An 18,484-nucleotide genomic window follows, 5' to 3' on the forward strand; every position below is an offset into this window, starting at 1 on the left:
CAAAAATGGCTTCCTGTTTTATCCACATGCAGCCCTAAACTAGTTCGGAACATGGGAGAATTATGCTTAAAAATAAATAGGGACACAGATAAATATATATAGTAAATACATAAACAAATAGATGGAAATATTGACGCTGGCAGCTGAAATTATCTCTGCCTCCTCTCCTTTAGTTTCCAATTCAAATTTCCACGCGAGTTCCATTTATGCTGCATAACACTGCAGGCTGATGAGATTTCAGTATAGCATAAACCACACGAGTGAAACATGCAGAAACATTCATACGTTAACTAGATGTATCAGTCAATCCATTTGCACCTTAAATTGAAAATCACAATAGGATAGATTGTATTGGCTAAACACTATGAAAGCACTAAACACTCTAGATGGGAGGCAAGGGAATATAAATTAAATACTTAGGTTTGCACCATCCCTCCCATCCTTCTCTTTCCTCCTCAAGATTGTATTCATTAGTGTAACGTGTAGGTAAATGACACTTACCTGCCTTTTCATGAAAAAGGTCAAGCCAAAAATTGAGCAAGTCATTCAAGTTTATCAAACCTCAGGAATTTCAGATTAGGAAGACACTGCTGAAACTGGCAGGGCTAGAAGGTAACTTCCTCAGTTCTTTTTTTCTTTTTTTTTTTCTCTGCAATGCTCACATCATTTTAAAATTCTAAAATTCTTAGTTTTAATTCTTACATTTGAATTAATCTTTTTTTTTCCCTCCTCCTTTTTTCCAACGGAGAGATGTAAGTGCCAGAAGCTCACAGTTTATCTCAACAAGCCAACATGGGAACAAAATGGATCAAAATAATTGTAATAAAGAATACAATTCTCTTTCATATCAATTGATGGCTGTTATGGAAAACCACAGAAAGAACAATTTTACAGTGACTGTCATTATTTTGAATGGCATCTTCCTCTTTTTTATACTTTTCACTCTTGAGCAATTGTACTTATGGATGTTAATAGACTTTTTATTTCTGTTCAGACTCCTTTTCTGCAAAAACAGCTACAGTATAAATTGTCTGTAAAATCCTCTTTAAAGCTCAATTTAAGTCTGTAGTGAACACATTGATGTTGAAAAAAAATATAAGAATTCTGCTCATTATTACACAGAGAGAGTGTTCAGGCTAGAGAAATAGCTGTCCTTGCTTCTTCATTGGAACCTAATGCTGATCATCTGCTAATATTATTTATTACTTGTATACAACTACTTTTGATGCAACTTTACATTTGAAAGGCTTTATATTCTTCTGAGGTTGTTACATTCTTATAAGACAGACTCATATCAGTACCTGCAATTTAAAAAAGATATTTATGTGCCATCCTTGGCACAGTATTTACTATTCAATTTTGCAACAATTCACTCAGTTTTATGACAAATGTACTTGAACAAGCTCTTTTACTTCTGTGTTGTGGTTTTTCCAGCCTGAAGGATAGTAGCTTCAGTAGCTTCAAGGCAATCTGATACAGTTATCTTGGCCCTTGCTGTTTGATTGTGATATGAAGCTGTTTATTCCCTCCTGTCAGTAAAATCGATAACAGCAATCTAATAAATAATCATAATAACACATCAGTTCAGGGATTCCAGAAGATGGAAAAATAATTAAATATCATGGCAAAACAAAAACAAAACCAAAAAGCAACCATCACGTTGGCTAAATTTCACCAGCTTGAACTCACAGTTATTTGCCTGGGTGAAAATAAGGAACATAGCCTGGAGGCAATGAAGAATTATATCAAGTGTCAGATCAAGTGTTTGATCAGCCAGATACTTTTCTCGTTTCTGTTCATTTTTCTGGCTCTCTGAAGGGCCTATTTAGAATGAAGAAGTACTGGACTGAGTTCAAGCCAAAACCAAATACTTTATTCTTAGAATGGTGCCTTCAGGGCCATGGGTTCCACCAGGAGCTCAGCAGAGCTTAGTAGTTCCAGGGGTTCCTGTACTGCCAGAAGAGCAGCACTCCATTTTGGTGTGCAGCTTCTAAAGCACTTCATATGTTCCACCGCAATCAAGTTTCCATTCTGACCCACAGTAAGATTTCTATTCCAAATAAAGATCAAAAGGCACTCCCTCCTGCTATTAAGGGGATAGGCAGCATCTGCTCAACCACTGCTTGTTCCCAGAAGGCTCCTACAGGTCAGGGTTTCACATGGCTGCTCAGGATTACTTCTCAGTGATTAGATAATACAACATGAAAAACTTCCCTGGGTTATCAGCTGCTTCTTACTTCCAGGTGACCCACCACCCTAGGAGGAGAGGTAAGCAGGGGACAGATGCCTGAGTGACTCTGTGCTAGAAGCTGAAGGTGGGCAGCTTTTTCTTGGTTTCCTCAATTTCCTATTTCCCTAATCTGTTGTGCAAAAAAGGGAGTGCCTACACTCTCCATTCTGGAGCCCCTCTTTCCTCTTTGTTCCTGTAACTTCTACATCCTTGCCTACAAGAGGGAAGTAGCTGCACTGGGCTGAGGACAGTCATCTTTCTGGGCAAGCACCTTAAAATATAGAATATATTTTAGAACATAACAGAAAATTTGGCTGCTATTGCCACAGTGTCATCAACTTCAATGGGTTTGGATCAGTCATCTAAGCTTTACTGCCTGTCATCTGTAGAGCCACTAAAATCTCTTGCTCCTTCAGTAATTATCTATCTTTGCTGCTTCAGTTCTTCTGCTGCTCATTATGCCCTCCCCAGCATTCACACTGCATGCTTCTCGCTAATCTCTCTAATACTTGTTGTTGCATTCTCTGTTAGTTACAGCTATGAATCGCTAGACAGCAGCATATTTGATGATTTCAGTTGATATCTTATTGTTAAATACTTAAGTTGCAGCTCATCAGTTTAATTTTTATTCTTGCTACAGTAGGATTGCTGAGTTTTCAGTGGTAATAACAGTAGCATCCTTAGAGGACGTTCAGAGATTGCTATGCTAATGGTACTCAAATTTCATCAGTCTTGCAATGAGGTGAATGTATTTTTTTAACCAAAGAAGTATCACATGAAAAAAAAAAATTTGTCTTTTAAAGGACATCTCAGCAGAAATGGCTAAAAACTCTCACTTTTATCCTGACTTAGCTGTTGTGCGATTTATAAAACCCTTGTGAATTTGTTGCAGTGATCCCAGGGAAAAAGAAGATCATGTTATGTCCCTTCCTCATTTCAATATTAATTTACATCAGACTTCAAATTTGCTTCCCTATTCAATCTTGTCAAGTAAAAACTTGTTTGCAAGATCAGCAAGTGGGAGCACACTCCAGCAGCCTTTGAACATCCTTGGTTGCTTGTTAAGAGAGAGGTTGTCTCCTTCCATCTTACTGTAGCCTCATTTTAAAATGTGTGTGAGGTGGAAAGAGTTTTCTACAGGTATATTATATTGCTTCAGGACTGGTGTCCTTGCTTAGTCACTGTCTTCAAGATATCCAGCACAGGCTCCTTTGACAACTTAATGTAAAGCAAAAATCCTGTGCTTTCTGAGGTACTAACACACAGACTGGGAGATGTTTGCTGGACAGTTTTAGAAGTGTTTCATGGAGATAGTCATCTTTTATCCTGCCTCATTGGAGAATAAATTATAGTTTTCTGAAGGTCTTTCTTCAGGCCTCAGCTCTAGAGATGCTACAGTGGTATTCAACCACAGCAGCTTAGGACAACAGTGCTTTGTGAAATTCCCCCTTACAAGATCTGAACGTGAAGATTTCAGAAATATTTGGGCAAGAGGATAAAAATGGGCATTCCTACACTTCTTGTGATTATATGCAGCAAGGGAAACCAGCAATAAAAACTAAAAACTTGGGGTCTCAGTCTCTCAGTCACACTGAGCTAAGTACCAGCATCTGTGAGTGACACAAAATGTCCCAGTTGCAGAAATATAAAAGATATATTTCTACAGGGGCAATGCAGCATTCATATTTGTATGTGGTCAGCATTGCCTTTAAAATATGAAATACTAGGACATGTGTTAATTAAATGACAGGCTAAGCCGGGTCATCCAACTCAACAATTACTCCCTAGGATAACAAATTACTGCAGACCCTGCACAGATGGCACCAAGATGCATCATCAAACGTATTTTCAGAAATTTGCTGTCAATCACAAAAGTAAAAAATCAGAAGTGCATTGAAAAGTGTGAATTCAAATTGAATCAGTAATAACATCAGCTGAAACACTTTGCGAAAAGCAGGTACTGTGTTATTGCCCCCTGGCTCTTTTGTGAATATACAATTAGTGTAATAGTTAGCATTCTCATATTAATAGGCCCCAATAATTTTCTCAGTTGTTGTCTGCTTGTTCTGATAGTCTACCAAGCTATTAGTCTATGTCAGTATGATATAAAGGGCACTCTAGAACATGTGGATAGAAATACATCAAAAAGGAGCAGTCAGAAACTACAATGAATTAGAATGATAGGGTGGTCACTCATTTAGCAGGCTAGTCTCTAAAATAACAGCAGGCCCTCATTATGTTATCCTGCATATCGTTCCAGGGAAGGGCTGCAGGGGATGTCAGCATAAGGATTTTTAAACAGCTCTCATTGCTGCCAGGCCCCTGCTTCTTCTTGCTGTCAATACTCTTCCCTCTCTTCCCATGAGTACCAATCATGGAGATAGAACAAAAAGATCTTTAGCAGCAAAGAGGGAGAAGATGGAAAAGCATTTTATTAAGAAGGGACAAGATTTTATATTTTGCAGGGCTTGGTGTGTATTCCCTTTGTCCGGCAGGCACAGAGCAGAACTGCCAATCCTTGAGGGGAAGCTACTAACTGAGCATTTGCAGTTCTGTTCTAAATTCAGAGATGGGCATTTCTGCTGTTGCTACCAGTAGATACGCAGTGTAATTTCCTGTCAGGATACATCAGGGCAGAATACTATCCCTACCCCTATCACCAGTATTTCCCCACTAAAAATCGTGTTCCTCAGTACATCATCTAAAAGTTTCTTGAACACCTACAGGGACAGTGTCTCCACCACCTTCCTGGGTAGCCCATTCCAGTGCCTACCCACTCTTTCAGAGAATAAATTTTTCCTAACAGCTAACCTGAATCTCCCCTGGCACAGCTTGAAGCCACTCCCTCTAGATCTATTGCTAGTTATGTAGGAAAAGAAGCCAACCCCAATCTCACCCTTGCTCCTGTTCAGAGCGTGTTTAGGCCCTCAGCACTGCTGGGGTCCTTTGGGTTTAGGTGGGGCTCTGCAGCAGCAGCCAGCTGTTTTAGGGGGTTGATGCTTGCAGCAGGTGTTCACGGCCGTAAGAGCTCAGACAAGAACACTTCTTGCTGTTGTACAGTAAAAACCTGGCTTCCCACAGACATGGTTGAAACTAGATGGTCTTTAATGTCCTCTCCAACCCAAACCATTCTATGATTTTGTGATAAAGAAGGCAACATTCATTGCTGCAATAATTCTGTGTCTGTACAGAGCTACAACTGGTATTTTTGGCTGAAATATTTTTAAATGCAGCATACTCTGTATGAACATTTTAAATGTAAATAACTGGGCCTTTCTTGTGCAATTCTGAGACCTGACTGGGGAAGGAGGGTGCAGTACCACAGAGGAACAGTGGTGGGATAAGGCTTAGGAGTTCCTCTTCGTCCTCTGTAGCTCAGTAGAAGTTTTACACAGAACAGCAGCAGATCTTTTGTTCTCTTCATTGTCCTCTGTGCTTGGTGTCCCAGCTCATTTAACTCCATGGCTGTGGACTGAGAAATGACAACCTGACCCCACTTCTTTGCCATTATCTGTTATCTGCCCTGTCTGAATGTACAAGTAATGAGTTACACCACCCCATCTTCCTCCTGAACACGTGGCCGTTCAGCATAGGTGTGTGCACCCCTGTACTGCACTCCACATTTGTGCTGTGCCATATTGTGCATGTTGTGACAATTTTTCTTCTTCACTGTGACAGGTGGCTCAGAACTCACTCTCCAGCTCCCTTGGGGTTCCTCTTCTGCATGCTCTGTCTCACAGAGAAAGTCTGGAAAGCAGAAGAAAAGTCATTTGAACAGGTTTGATTTGAGCAATCCTGAAAACATATGATCCCAGCATTTCCTGATCAGAATTTTCACAAAAGCAAATCTCTGTGAGAGCTGTAAATTGACCCCATGTCCAAAGTGGGACCTCTTTTAGAAAGGTCAAGATTCCTCCTCAGACCTCCAGAAACGACCTATCATCAGACATGGACTGGTGGAACAAACGACTGGGCAAACCCAGGGATTGGCAGTCATCATTTAGGGAAGCAGTTCACTCTGGAAATACACATTTAAGTGTGCAACCAGTTTGAAAAGAGTCTTTTCAAATCTCAAGGTTGGAATTCCACAAGAAATGTGGAATGCTAGCTTTGCTGTAAGTCCATTAAGGAGCTCAATAATGCGTAGGCTGGAGGTGGTTAAGAGTGGGAAAGTAGCCTTCATTCAAATATCTTCTGAGCATGCAACTTATAAATTCTCTTAATATTATCAACAGTATTTCTGAGACTAAAATGCTGAGAGGGTGAATTCCCCTGAAAAAGCCTCAACTGGAAACAGCAGTGCTCCTGGCACAATTCTCTGGCCTTGAAGGGCAGCAGCAGTGGAAGGCTATTATCCTCTATACTGCTTTCAGAATGTTTAAGAGCAACATTTTGGACAGCAAAGGGCTGCCAAGATTTGGGATTCCTGAGCTCTTCTCCAGATTCTAGAGATTTTTGCCCAGTCTCATCCCAGCCTTCTTCTACCCATCCATGTCTTCTCCATCTCCTCTTTCTTTTTTCAGATCCCATTTTTCCATTCAACATCCCTCTGCTCCTGACTCATGAGTTGTCATTCCCTCAATTTCATCCTCTCTCCTGTCCTCTTCTGTTCAGTCCCCTGACTCCTGCTTTCCCTGCTGAACTCCTGTACTCTCTCCTTTCCTGGTGCTGTTCACTCAAGTTCAAAGCACAGACAGTGGTGCTGGCTTATGTATGGCTTGATGAGAGTGCTGGAGTAGCTGTAGTGAAAACAGGATGTGCAGTAAGCATCCTGCAGAGGTAAAACACAGAGCAGGTGGAATAGCATCACAGGGAAACAACAGAAAGGGACCTTTCTTTGCTTTTCTTCAGTGTATTTCAAGCTTCAGCAAGAAAGCTTTCAAAGGAGATGGGTGTCAGCACTTTGTAATGGTCAAAACAAGAGACTGATTGCTTAATACTCTGCCCAGACATTTTCCAAGGAAACAGCCTAAAAATTCAGCCTGGTGCAATTAATCCCAGTTGGCCAATTTCTAGAAAAATGAAAAGCTCCATAATGACAGTTAAAGGCAGCACTGATTTTAGATGCTTCTACCTGTGCTGTCCCTAGAAAAGTTTAGTTTTGCTTTCATTGTCTTTTCAAAATAAACTGTATTTCTAACCAGTAATATTTCATTTTCTCAACCAAAAGAAATTGCTGGTGTTTCTAAAGCTGTTCTCCTGTGGTCTGACTTGCAGTTTGGCAGTGCACACAGGCCCAAACAGCAGGGGGACATTGTGTGTTCAACATTTTATAGGTGCTTTGCTGCAAATCAGTCACAGCCCTAAAAGCCTAGAAATATCAAGTCAATAAAACCAGTCAGAGTGATCCTCTTTTGTCAATAATGGGCACTAAATAGTGGCCAGCTGAATCATTTCCTTGAGGGCACACTAAAAGAAGTCTCTCGGAGTCTGTATCTCTCAAGGCCTTACCCAAAATATCCTTCCATTTCTATCTGTCTAAGAATGGGGGAAGATAACTGGCTTTGCTGGGTTATTATGTATCAGAGAAAAAGAATCTGAAATGTGGTACCTTTCAGGGCTTTCTTCCTTTCCCATTTCCCATGCTGTAAATACGAAGTCTCTTAGTGGGATCATTACTAAACACAGCACAGAATGCCACCATTACACTGATGAAGAAAGCTGTGCTTTTATGGCCTTGTAGATGAGGGGCTTGCTTTTAGGGAAATCTTGAAAGATACTGCTATCTGAATGAATCAGCAGTTATCAGTCCCCAAAACCTGAGAAGGTCCTTGCTCTCAGCAAAGGTTATCTGCCTCAAGAGGATGCTCAGAAGTCTCTAGTCTATCACCATGCTGTGTGTGCTAATGGAGTCTTTTATTATTTGTATTCAGTTTCATTATTCTAAGGCCCTGTCACAGGACTCTTGGTAGGGCAGCTGATGTCATTGCAGCTGTACATTATCTCAATGTGACTGGCTATTGTGACACATTATGTCCATCCAGCAATTTTTTTTTTTTCCTTCAGCTGCTACTTACTATTTCTGAATCTTTCACCAGGCTTTACTTGGGCTATATTTAAGAACTACTCACTGAGAAATATGCTTGTTTGCCTCTGTGCTCGTACACCACCCACTGTTCAAAGTTTCACTTTTGAATATAAAGTCAGCCAGAGAGCTTAATCCTAACAGTCTTCCAGAATAAAATTCCTTCTACATCACATTGTTCCAGTTTATCCATTCAAATAGTTATGAATTTAGAGCGAAAATATATCTCTGCTTTCTTGGTTTTAATACTGATGTACAAAACAACATAGAAAATGTGATGAATATACCTTACCAAATTATCTATGGCATAGCATGCGCTTGTGTGGAACAGCATGTTTGCATATGTGTATTTACAATATGCATTATTATACAAATGTAATGGATATTAAATTGGAATATGCAGTCTGTACCCAAAAAAAAGCCTATAACTATATTTCAGGATGTTAGTGTTATGAGCTTTTATGTTCCCCTAATAATTTTATAAGCATAGTATGAAATACTGTGTAACATTTCTATTTGCTCTTCTATGTTTGCAATTGCATTCCAAATGCTGTTTAATATCATACTATCTTGTACTATGCAGATGTCACAGAGTATGTGAATATTTTATGATAAAATGTACATAGTACAACTTGTCTCCCAAAGGGAATCCCTCATTTATAAGTGCTTGATAAAGATGTTTAGATTTTACATGATATTATTTATTTTTGATAACATAGCAGGAAAGCTACCGTGCAGGGGATAATCTTGATGGATCTGCTATGACAGATCTGGTGTTTTATAATAAAAAGTTCTACTCCAAAGAAATCAGTTCTCCCATAGCATTGGCTCATGGGAAACTCAGCCCCATTAACAGCTGTGCATTGGTAACATTGCTGCATGCATATGCTGGAAACTTATTTTAGCTTAAGATTTACACAGCAAACATAAAGAAAGCATAGGGTTTTGGATGGACTCAAACTAGCTGCCATGCATTACTTCCCCACATAAAGTAACTGCAATATTTATATTCTGTCCTTTGTTTTGCCATGCCAGCCTTCCTTTGCACTGTTCCATCACCAAGAGCACTGCATGGCTCTCTGAGGAGAAAGCCCTTCCCCCACACACGGCCTGAGACTCACATCTGTCTGTCTGAAGTCATTAATCCAAAGCCCTCAGCGAAGGCGGGAGCCCCATCACTAACAAGCTGGTTCCTACCCTGCAAGCATAGCATCAGGATCCTCGCAAACATCACAGCACAGCCTTTGCCTGGCTAAAATATTCATTAAATATGTTCTTAAAACTCTTCACAGAAACCGTTGCTGTTGCAGTGTTGGAGGGGACATGGCAGAAATCTTCGCTCACAGTAAAGCTAAATGATGCACGTATGCACACTCATATGTCTCACTCTGCAGCCAGCCAGCTCTCCCTCACCCTTATTGACAAGATCCGCATGAAACACAGTTTGACAGTGGCTGCTAAGAGCAAGAGATGAGCATATCGAAACAGATAACACTTCTTTCATGAATTAGACTAAAATAATTCTTAACTTACAGCCTGTAAGTAAAATCAGAGAGAAAAATAAATGCCATCAGCTTTCTTTCCATTCGTAGTCATATAAGAAGGGATTCATGGTTATCCAGTGGGTTTTGGTTTATTATTTTTAAAGCAATTTTAAACACCCCAGTAATATATACTCCTTCTGCAAGACGTATCGCTTCCTCTATTCTTCATGGTTCCATGGAATTAAGTTCTTTAGGAGGTCAATAACGCATTTCTAAAGCTCTTTATAGCCACCAAACCAGATTCTTGGCGTTTTTCTCCCGATCCTTTAATGCTATGAAGTATGCATTAAAAAGCAGATAAAACAAAACAAGTGAGATTTTCCTGAATTAAGAAAATTGTTGCTTGCCAAACACCATGGAGGAAGGCTCTGTGAGCCCCTGGGGAGGAAAGGGCTGCAGACACCACTCCTCAGCACGCCTCTGTGAGCAGCCCTGACCCAAAAAGCTGTGTTTAAAAGCTTTAGAATCAACTAAATAAGAGATAGTTTGCTTTTACTCCATCCCTGTGTCTCCTCTGGCCTTATTAGCAAAGAACAGCTGCAGCCAAAGATCTGGACATTGTATTGGTCATTTATCCACTGCTCCAGGGAAGGCATTTCTGATGCAGGGAACGACAGCACTCTCAATGTCAAGATATGTGTCTTGTAAAAAGTATCTGCAATCTATTAGTGGATACAGCTAACAAGTACCTTCTGATTATACGCCATTTGACAGAGAAATCCTGGTAATGATGGCATGTGCTTCATGTAGGGCATTCACAGACTATTTAAAGGGAAGAATATACCAGCTCATGCTGCAGGCTGAGGTGCAGAAATAATGCTGATGCAATTTAGGTAGAAAAAAAGCATAGCCTAAGATATCATGACAACATGCAGTACTTGCCAGCACTCTCAGAAGCCTTGTGTGGCCCAGGACATCTGTGAATCATATGACCAATGACAAAAGAGCTGGCATCCCTAGCTGCCTCTTCTCCTCAGTGACCTTCTGATGCTACCAGAGACTTCATACTATGTCCTTTTTAAGAGATGGTGATGAATTCTATCAGTGCTAAGGAAGGAGAGAATTTTCGCCAGTGAAACACATACAGAAAATTGTGCAAATATAGAAAATCAAGCAAATCAAGCTACCTCTAAAAGAGGTAATAGATATGTCCCTCGTAAGGGCATAACATGAAAATGCACTGTAAGTAACACTCAAGCTGCTGAGATGCAGTTAGTAGCTCTCTAGTAGGACTAATTGCAAACCTTCAGAAGCTATCAATTTGCTGTGGGATATAAAACAAGAGAGGGAGGAGGAAAGGGAGAACGTGTGTGAGATATCACAGATTTCTAAATTACTCTTCTCCCCAAGGCAATGTATTTACTTGTAAAGAAGAAAGCAAACAAAATATACAGAGTGGGCTAGTATTCAGAGAGAAGATGAACTGTAGAAGATGATTTGTATGAGCAAGAGCAAAGCATAAAATCTTGTGCTTAACCTGAATCTATGAAGATTTCCAAAGAAAGCTGATGACTTTGGTGATTAAAAGTAAATATATTCTTGTATGTTTTGTTAGACTGAGGTCAAAATGCTCCACAGCTTTCAGAATAAAGCCAAGAAGAAGTTTGTGATACCTAAGGGGATTGTTAAAACATATAAAATAAATGTAAATGTTGTCTCAAAGTAGAGATATTTTAATATGGGAAGGGCAAGCAAAAATCATAATTTCCATGTGTTTATTTATTATTTGTCTTTATTGAAAGCAGAAGGTTGATGGAAAGTCAACAGCAGAAATTTGCTATTCATAGTGCAGAAATAAAGAAAACAGCAGCATCCATCCAAACAGCCCAAGTTAAAGACATCCCTGAGTGCACATGAAAACACAAAGCCCTTAAAAATTATTTCTGAAAAGTTACATAGCATAGTAAGTATAGCCTCAAACATCAACAAAGTAAAGTAGAGTAGTTCGCTAAACAAGGAGTCTAATTCCAAGCATACTTTATTTTGAGAAAGAACAGAACAAGTGCTGAGGGGAAAAAGAAAATAAGGAGAGAAAAAAACAACAAAACACTTCACTAAACATTCAAAGGATAATGGAACTATAAACAATAAGCAGCATGGGTTCATAAGGAACATGTCGTGCCAAGGAAACGTGATTGCTTTTTTGATAGAACTGCAGAAATCCTGGATGAAGGATACACAGCATGATTTTAATAAAGGATTTAATACAGTCTCACTAAATCTCCCAAAATGAATTCAAATTGCTTTGGACATAAGCACTGTCATGTAAATTGAAAACAGGTTGAAGGATCACAAAGTCAGGCTGATGAGAAATGGCAGTGGGTTGCACTGTGTTGTTGGGAGGTGTGCAGTTGGTCTACTGCAAGGTATAAACTTGTTTCTTGTTGTAATAACTTCATTAGTAAGCTGGCAGGAAAGGTAAAGAACATGTAAATGAGTTCTGCAGGTGAAATTACAGTTGAGAAACTCTAAACTGAACAGAAAAACAGACAGAAAACAAACCAGGGTCTAACTCAAAAAAAAAAAAAAAAAATAGAGTGAGAAGACAGCATAAGTCTACTTCATTAGTGAAAGGACAGCCCACTACAGAAAAACAAATATCTCATATGGGCAAAACAGTGACCCAGGCGTAGCAATAGGAATGAAGAGCAGCATACATATGAGGGTTTGGAGTGCACTTCATTAGTCACAGAGTGAATGTATGTTTAGGCAGCATGTTCAGTAATTTCACAAGGAACAGGGAGGGAGAAAATCCTCAGCACACAGAGCCAACACAAGACTTTAAGTGTTTACAAGCAAATACATTCTGGCATTTCAAACTAGACAATAAGCCCAAGGGCCACACATGGTGTGAGGTGAAGGAGACTACAACACTGAAAGATAACAAAAGTCTAGCAACAGATTTTCTCCTCTCCGCTGAAAAGGCGTGAAGCTGCGTCTACACCTCCCCTGGAGGCTCTCACATCATTTTGTTCTTTAGGCTGTCCTTCTTTTCTTATATTCTCTCCAGAGAATTACTACTTCCTCACTGATGACTTTTTTTCTTTTTTCTTTCCTTTTTCCTTTTTTTCTGAAAGCCTTCTTGACTCTTGTCCCTCCTTCCTTCATTGTCTTCGTTTTGCTTTAGAGCTGTACTGGCTGTTAAAAGCCAACTTCTGAGATGTCATTCATTGCTTCTGCCAACGTGAGACAAGGAAAAAATGGTAATCAAATGTAGAAAATGATACCAAACTCTTGATAACAACATGCCATCTCTTCTTTGCCTCATGGGGAAATGCAAGAGGTGATCACCACCGTCTCCATCTGGGCTGGTGTTGGGAAGATATATTAGGCACTCAGGGGCATCCTAAGCATGACAGTGCTTCCAAAACCTTTTGAACCTATGAACTACTGCCATTACTTGGAGTTTCCAAGCACTGGGAATAATGGAGTTTTCAGTCTTCCGTTGGGTTTCCCATATCAGCTCTGAAACATTTGCTATGGCTTCTCACGTAGCAAATTCATTCTTAATTCAGTTCTTAGAAGCCCATACTGTTCATGATTTTTAATTTCCTTTGAACTTTAGATTTTGATTAAATAATAAACTAGTGCAAGCAATAACTGGAGCAATGTTCCTGAAGATTATCTGTATCACAAATGCGGAGTGACTTTAAGCCCTGAACACCAGTTTGTGTCAATGTGCCAATCCAAATCAGATGAAATATTCAAACTTGGAAATGAAAAAGAAGAGGAGCACCATGGCTATTTTTCTATACTACAAAACTAAAAAGATCAGAAAGAATAGGAAAAAAATATTTTGTATAAATCATGTTGCAAAACAAATATAAAACATCTAAGAATTTTCTGAAATGCAATGATCAAAAGAATTTCACTGTGGTGACTATTGCAGAAAATCAGTGATGTTGAAAGCTGATGCCACCTAGCATTTGAAAAGTCTGCAAAGGTTTAACAAGCATTCATAAGACCTTCATTGCCCCTTTATGTTTCTTAACATCTGTAATTAAAATCATGTATAATAGATGAAATAGGAAAGGTTTTATTCTTTTCCCAAATTAGAGTTTCAGACAATGAAAAAAGAAGTCTTTATATCTTACCTCTAGCACCACTGATTACTGAGGTCTTTTATCTGGTTGAATACTATATTATACATAGAAACTTGTGAAGATGATCACAGATAATAGGGATCTCATGCCAAACACGAGATCCTGAAATAGAATGATTTGATGTGGATGGGCATGACTTGTGGTTTTGCCTTCTCCATGGCTTTATCCATGGTCTCTCACTAATAGCTACTCCTTTCTCCCAGGTTCATGCTATATAAATGTAACCTATTCTCCAAGTAATTCACCTTTAAAAAAATATTGACTTCTTCTGTCTCCAACAATCAATGTTGCTAGATATTCTATATATTGCTCTGCCTTTTGAATAAAACAGAACAGAAAAGCAGTAATGCAAGTATAAATCACATTTTAGTTTTCTATGTGATATAGATCACTTGTCTTTCTATCGCTAATAGTAACAGAAGGGCTGCTGGAAATTATTTTTCAAAACAAGAATAACCTTAAAAGCAAATCACTTTGGTCTATGTGAGCACCCACCGCTTGCCTTTGAAAGCAGAACTCAAGCTTCAGAGGGAGAGAAAGGTTAAAAGGGAGAGTATTATAATTTTAAATGTGAAGCAAGTCAGAAATAGCAATCTATACTCAAGAGCCATCATAAGCTTTCCTAATGGACCTCAATAAATGCAGAATCACAACAGTAATTACAAAAAAGTTCCCACTTTTATCATCAAACTTTGATTTTCTTTTTGAATTTCATCTTCAACCTTTCCAACATTTATTTACTGAGCCTGGTTCAGCCATATAAGCAACAAAGTTCAACAGTAAAAGCTTTCCATTGACTGGGGGGTTTGGGTCTGCCTGAAATAGTACTGGATCACAGAAATGATATTCTCTCTGAACTCGTGTTTTTCTAATCAGTTGATACATATGAAAACTCAGGGATCTGTAAGAGGACAGTGTCAACAGATCAGTTTACTGAGTGCAAGGAGAAATTTTGTCCTAATGCATTTACCTAAATATTGAAAGAGAGTGTAGTGTGAGGCAGCCAAGCATACTGTAGTTTGAAACCAAAAAAGAACAGAAATCATTTTGGATTATTTGCTCTTTTCCTTCTTCATTGATGAACTGTTGCACAGTAGCCCTGAGGAGGACTAAGAAAAGGCAACACTCATCCTTTCCTGTGCAGCACCACAATGTGCTCAGGCTGGGAGTACTGCAGTATCACGTATTCTGTTAATGGCTATAGGAGATGTCAAACAAAAAATCACACTGAAGCACTGAAAGCATATTGATTTCTTTATCATAGTTAAAATGTTGTGGAAAACCAACAAGAAGAATGTAGACTTGGAAACTTTTCAAATTCTGCTCTTTTTCTCTTTAATGTAGGAACACATTTATTGGTTTTCCTATAACCAACTTTGGCTGCAAAAACATCTCAAACTTTAGTTTTCATTTCTCCATCTAACTGAAAAAAAAAGCTGTTGCTGTTTCCTTCAACGTGCTATGAATCTAATTGTCTGCTGGTGGCTCTCAAGGCTGTTTCCAGGCTGATGCATGAATTGGTGGGAAGGGCTGTCACTGCTCCACAGCTCCTTCAGCAGCGGTGCACACTCTGAGCTGTGAAAGCTAGCAGAACCGGAGGCGGCATCACAACATGCCAGAGCAGAGCTTTGTCCTGAAGGAAGATCTCACTGCAGGAAATAGCTAAGTGATCTGAAGGAATAAAGACATATGCAAAACAAACAAATGAAAACACAGATAAACAAACAAATTACACAGATTGCAGCAAATTTGTAATTGAATGTTTGAGATGAAAGAAACTGGGAAAGCTAAAGCTTCTGATGCTGACTTTCAGCACTGAACAGGGTAGCAGTAGTAAACTGGGGGCCATTCTGACAGCAAAGTAACTGTGCAGAGGCAACGAAGGGAGACCTTTGCAGACAGCAGAATGAAGTCATTGCAGTGAGGTGCAGAGGCCATCTGCCAGTCCTAAATCCGCACAGAACTGTGACCCAATCAGATAGGAAACCACTGGGGAATATCATTCTTCTGACACCCTTTTATGTAAAGGTTTCAGCAAAGCAAAAGTGCAGAAAAGCTTTCATCATTCCAGACAAATAAGACAAGCTTCTCTGTTCCAAGCAGGGCTGCATGGCCACAAGCTACAAAACACAATATATATATTTATATATTTGGCCACTGCTGCTCTTTGTAACAACCCAAATAGTTAATAAGAAAAATGTGACAAAACTGTAAGCAGAGAACAATAATTTATGGGACCTTTTTTGTGTTTAGAAATCAATTGTCTCTGTTATAAACAGACAGACTGCTGACACTGGAAAACTGATGCAGGACTCAGTTCTTATCTCACCATTAAAGGACCACTGATGTAAACCAAGTGCTGCTTAACCTTCTTCTTCAGGATGCATAGCTCTTCCAGGAATACGCAGAAAGGCAGTGCATCTGCTGACTTCTGTCTGCTTCTCCATACAAAGCCGGGAGCAATACTCCTCGGTATCCTTTAAGAACAAGCAGTGAATTTATTATATCTGCTTGTAATGCCCTTTGGGACTCTTGAGGAAGAAAGGCACAGTAAATGTAAGCTCATTAGCATCATTAACTCCTTTTATACACCAGCTGAGCTCCAAAGAATCAAATGGGAGAAAAAAAAAAAAAAAAAGAAAGAATAAAAAGGTAAAATATATTTACCATTCCCTTATTTTCCTGCTCTTTTTCTATTCAAAGACACTCTTGTTAGATAAAAAATATTATTATCTTGGCCATTAAAGTCCATGAGGTGGCACATTGCTAAGAAAGAATAATAGCATAACTTATATTAAGGAGCATTCTGTGCAGCAGTGCCAAACTTACTACACCTGTTTCCACATACTTAGAAACATTTCAGGCTGCCCACAGTTACATTCCAACTCCATGTGTGAGAATGGTGTCAGGAGCAGGACGGCGCCTGGGTCCTGAGAGCTTTCTGTGTGACAGCCATGGAAAGGTGCTGCTCCTCAGAGTGGGACAGGATTCACTCCTTTTAGCCACTCTGAGGTCAATTTTTTTGTCCTTCTGGGGTAGGCAGTGTTCAGGGACACCTTCAGACAGTTATTTGCATCAGATATGTCAGATGTTCCATGCAATACCTGATCCCAGGAGCTTCACGCTCTGTTGAAGGCAAAGTCAGTCCAGCGAATGCCTTGATGCAATGCTTCCCTTCTGCCACTTGGGTGGGTTCGTGTTTGTCCAGCCCAGAAAGGCAACCGGATCCTCGGCTGTGTCGAAAACAGTGGCCAGCCGGCTGAGAGAAGTGATCCCGCCCTCCGCTCTGTGCTGGTGCGACATCACCTGGAATACTCCCCTACGAGGACAGGCTGAAAGAGATGGGGATGTTCAGCATGGAAAACAGAAGGCTCCATGGGGATTTGAGAGTGGCTTTTCAATACCTATAGGGGGGCTGTAAGAAAGGAGGGGACAGACTGGGTCTGCTGTGACAGGACAAAGGGAAATGATTTCAAACTAAAAGAGGGGAGATTTAGACTGGATATAAGGAAAGTGGTTTTTTTTTTTGTTTTTGTTTTTTTTTTTTTTTTTTTGTTATAAGGGTGGTGAGGCACTGGACCAAGTTGCCCAGAGAGATGGTGAGCACCCTGCCCTTGGAGACATTCAAGGTTAGGCTGGAGGGGACTCCGAGCAATCTGATGTAGCTGTAAGTGTCCCTGTTCATTGCAGAGTGGTTGGACTAGATGACCTTCAGGGATTCCTTCCAACTCAAACGATTCTGTGAAATAAACTGTAAGAAACAATCCATACAGAGAACCCTTTGGGCACTACAGCTTGCCTGTGCCCCTCTGTGACAAAGCGGCAGCAATATGTCCCTGATTTAAGCTGGCAGGTTGGCTCTGTGTGTGTGCAGCATGTATTTTCTGTCACTGCAGACTGACATTTTCCTTTGTTGGTCATTAAGACAAAAAGCCTGCAAACACACTCCTTGTGCACAAGGTCGCAACACTTGCCTACAAGAGGAGCCCACAGCTCAGTTAGATGCACAGCCAGCCATAAAGCACAGCTCCAGCTGCTTACTGATCTCGTAACAGTTTCAGCTCAAGGGGGAACAAGAATACTTCTCAAAGTGCTTCATAAGAAGAATGTAAAACTTTTAAAGGTGGTGGGAAGGAGCTATGTAGAGCCTCTTAAGGATGGAAAAGAGAGACAGAGTCCTTCAGGCTACTTACAGGGAAATAAGTGGTGTATCCAACTTCGTTAAGCTAAAAAATCGCTTGGATAATACAAAAATCAGGGAAGCAAGAAGGAAGAGCTGTAAAGTTTATCAGACTGAACAAAGCCAATAAACAAAAACGTTAAAAAACGCTCAAAACGGGAAAACAAACAAACAAACAAACAACAACAACAAAAAAAAAAAACAGAAAAAAAACAGAGCAGCCTTCGTGGGCCTCAGCACCATCCGGGGATGCCTCCGGCGGTGTCCAGTCACAAGGGTGGTGCTTTCGGCCCCATCTCGCCAGCTTCCCTCACCTACCGGAGCCGGACCCGCCGGGCGGCGCCGCGGCCACGGCCGGAGTCGGAGCGCTCCCACCGCGCCGCCGGGCGGCGCTTGCGCACT

At 40.1% G+C, this 18,484-nt stretch overlaps 2 long non-coding RNA genes across 2 annotated transcripts; one reads left to right on the top strand and one right to left on the bottom strand.

Moving 5' to 3' along the window:
• The first annotated feature begins 2,195 nt into the window (after window positions 1-2,195).
• On the top strand, window positions 2,196-7,837 carry LOC125692764 (uncharacterized). Its single transcript, XR_007376844.1, has 2 exons — window positions 2,196-2,268; window positions 5,909-7,837. It is a non-coding gene; the product is annotated as an uncharacterized LOC125692764 (long non-coding RNA).
• Window positions 7,838-11,557: 3,720 nt separating this feature from the next.
• On the bottom strand, window positions 11,558-18,459 carry LOC125692569 (uncharacterized). Its single transcript, XR_007376766.1, has 4 exons — window positions 18,096-18,459; window positions 17,007-17,234; window positions 16,232-16,379; window positions 11,558-15,573 (listed from the first exon to the last, which is right to left on the bottom strand). It is a non-coding gene; the product is annotated as an uncharacterized LOC125692569 (long non-coding RNA).
• Between the last annotated feature and the right edge of the window lie 25 nt (window positions 18,460-18,484).

Source organism: Lagopus muta, chromosome 1 (assembly GCF_023343835.1).
Source record: "Lagopus muta isolate bLagMut1 chromosome 1, bLagMut1 primary, whole genome shotgun sequence".
In the NCBI taxonomy this organism is placed as follows: Eukaryota; Metazoa; Chordata; class Aves; order Galliformes; family Phasianidae; genus Lagopus; species Lagopus muta.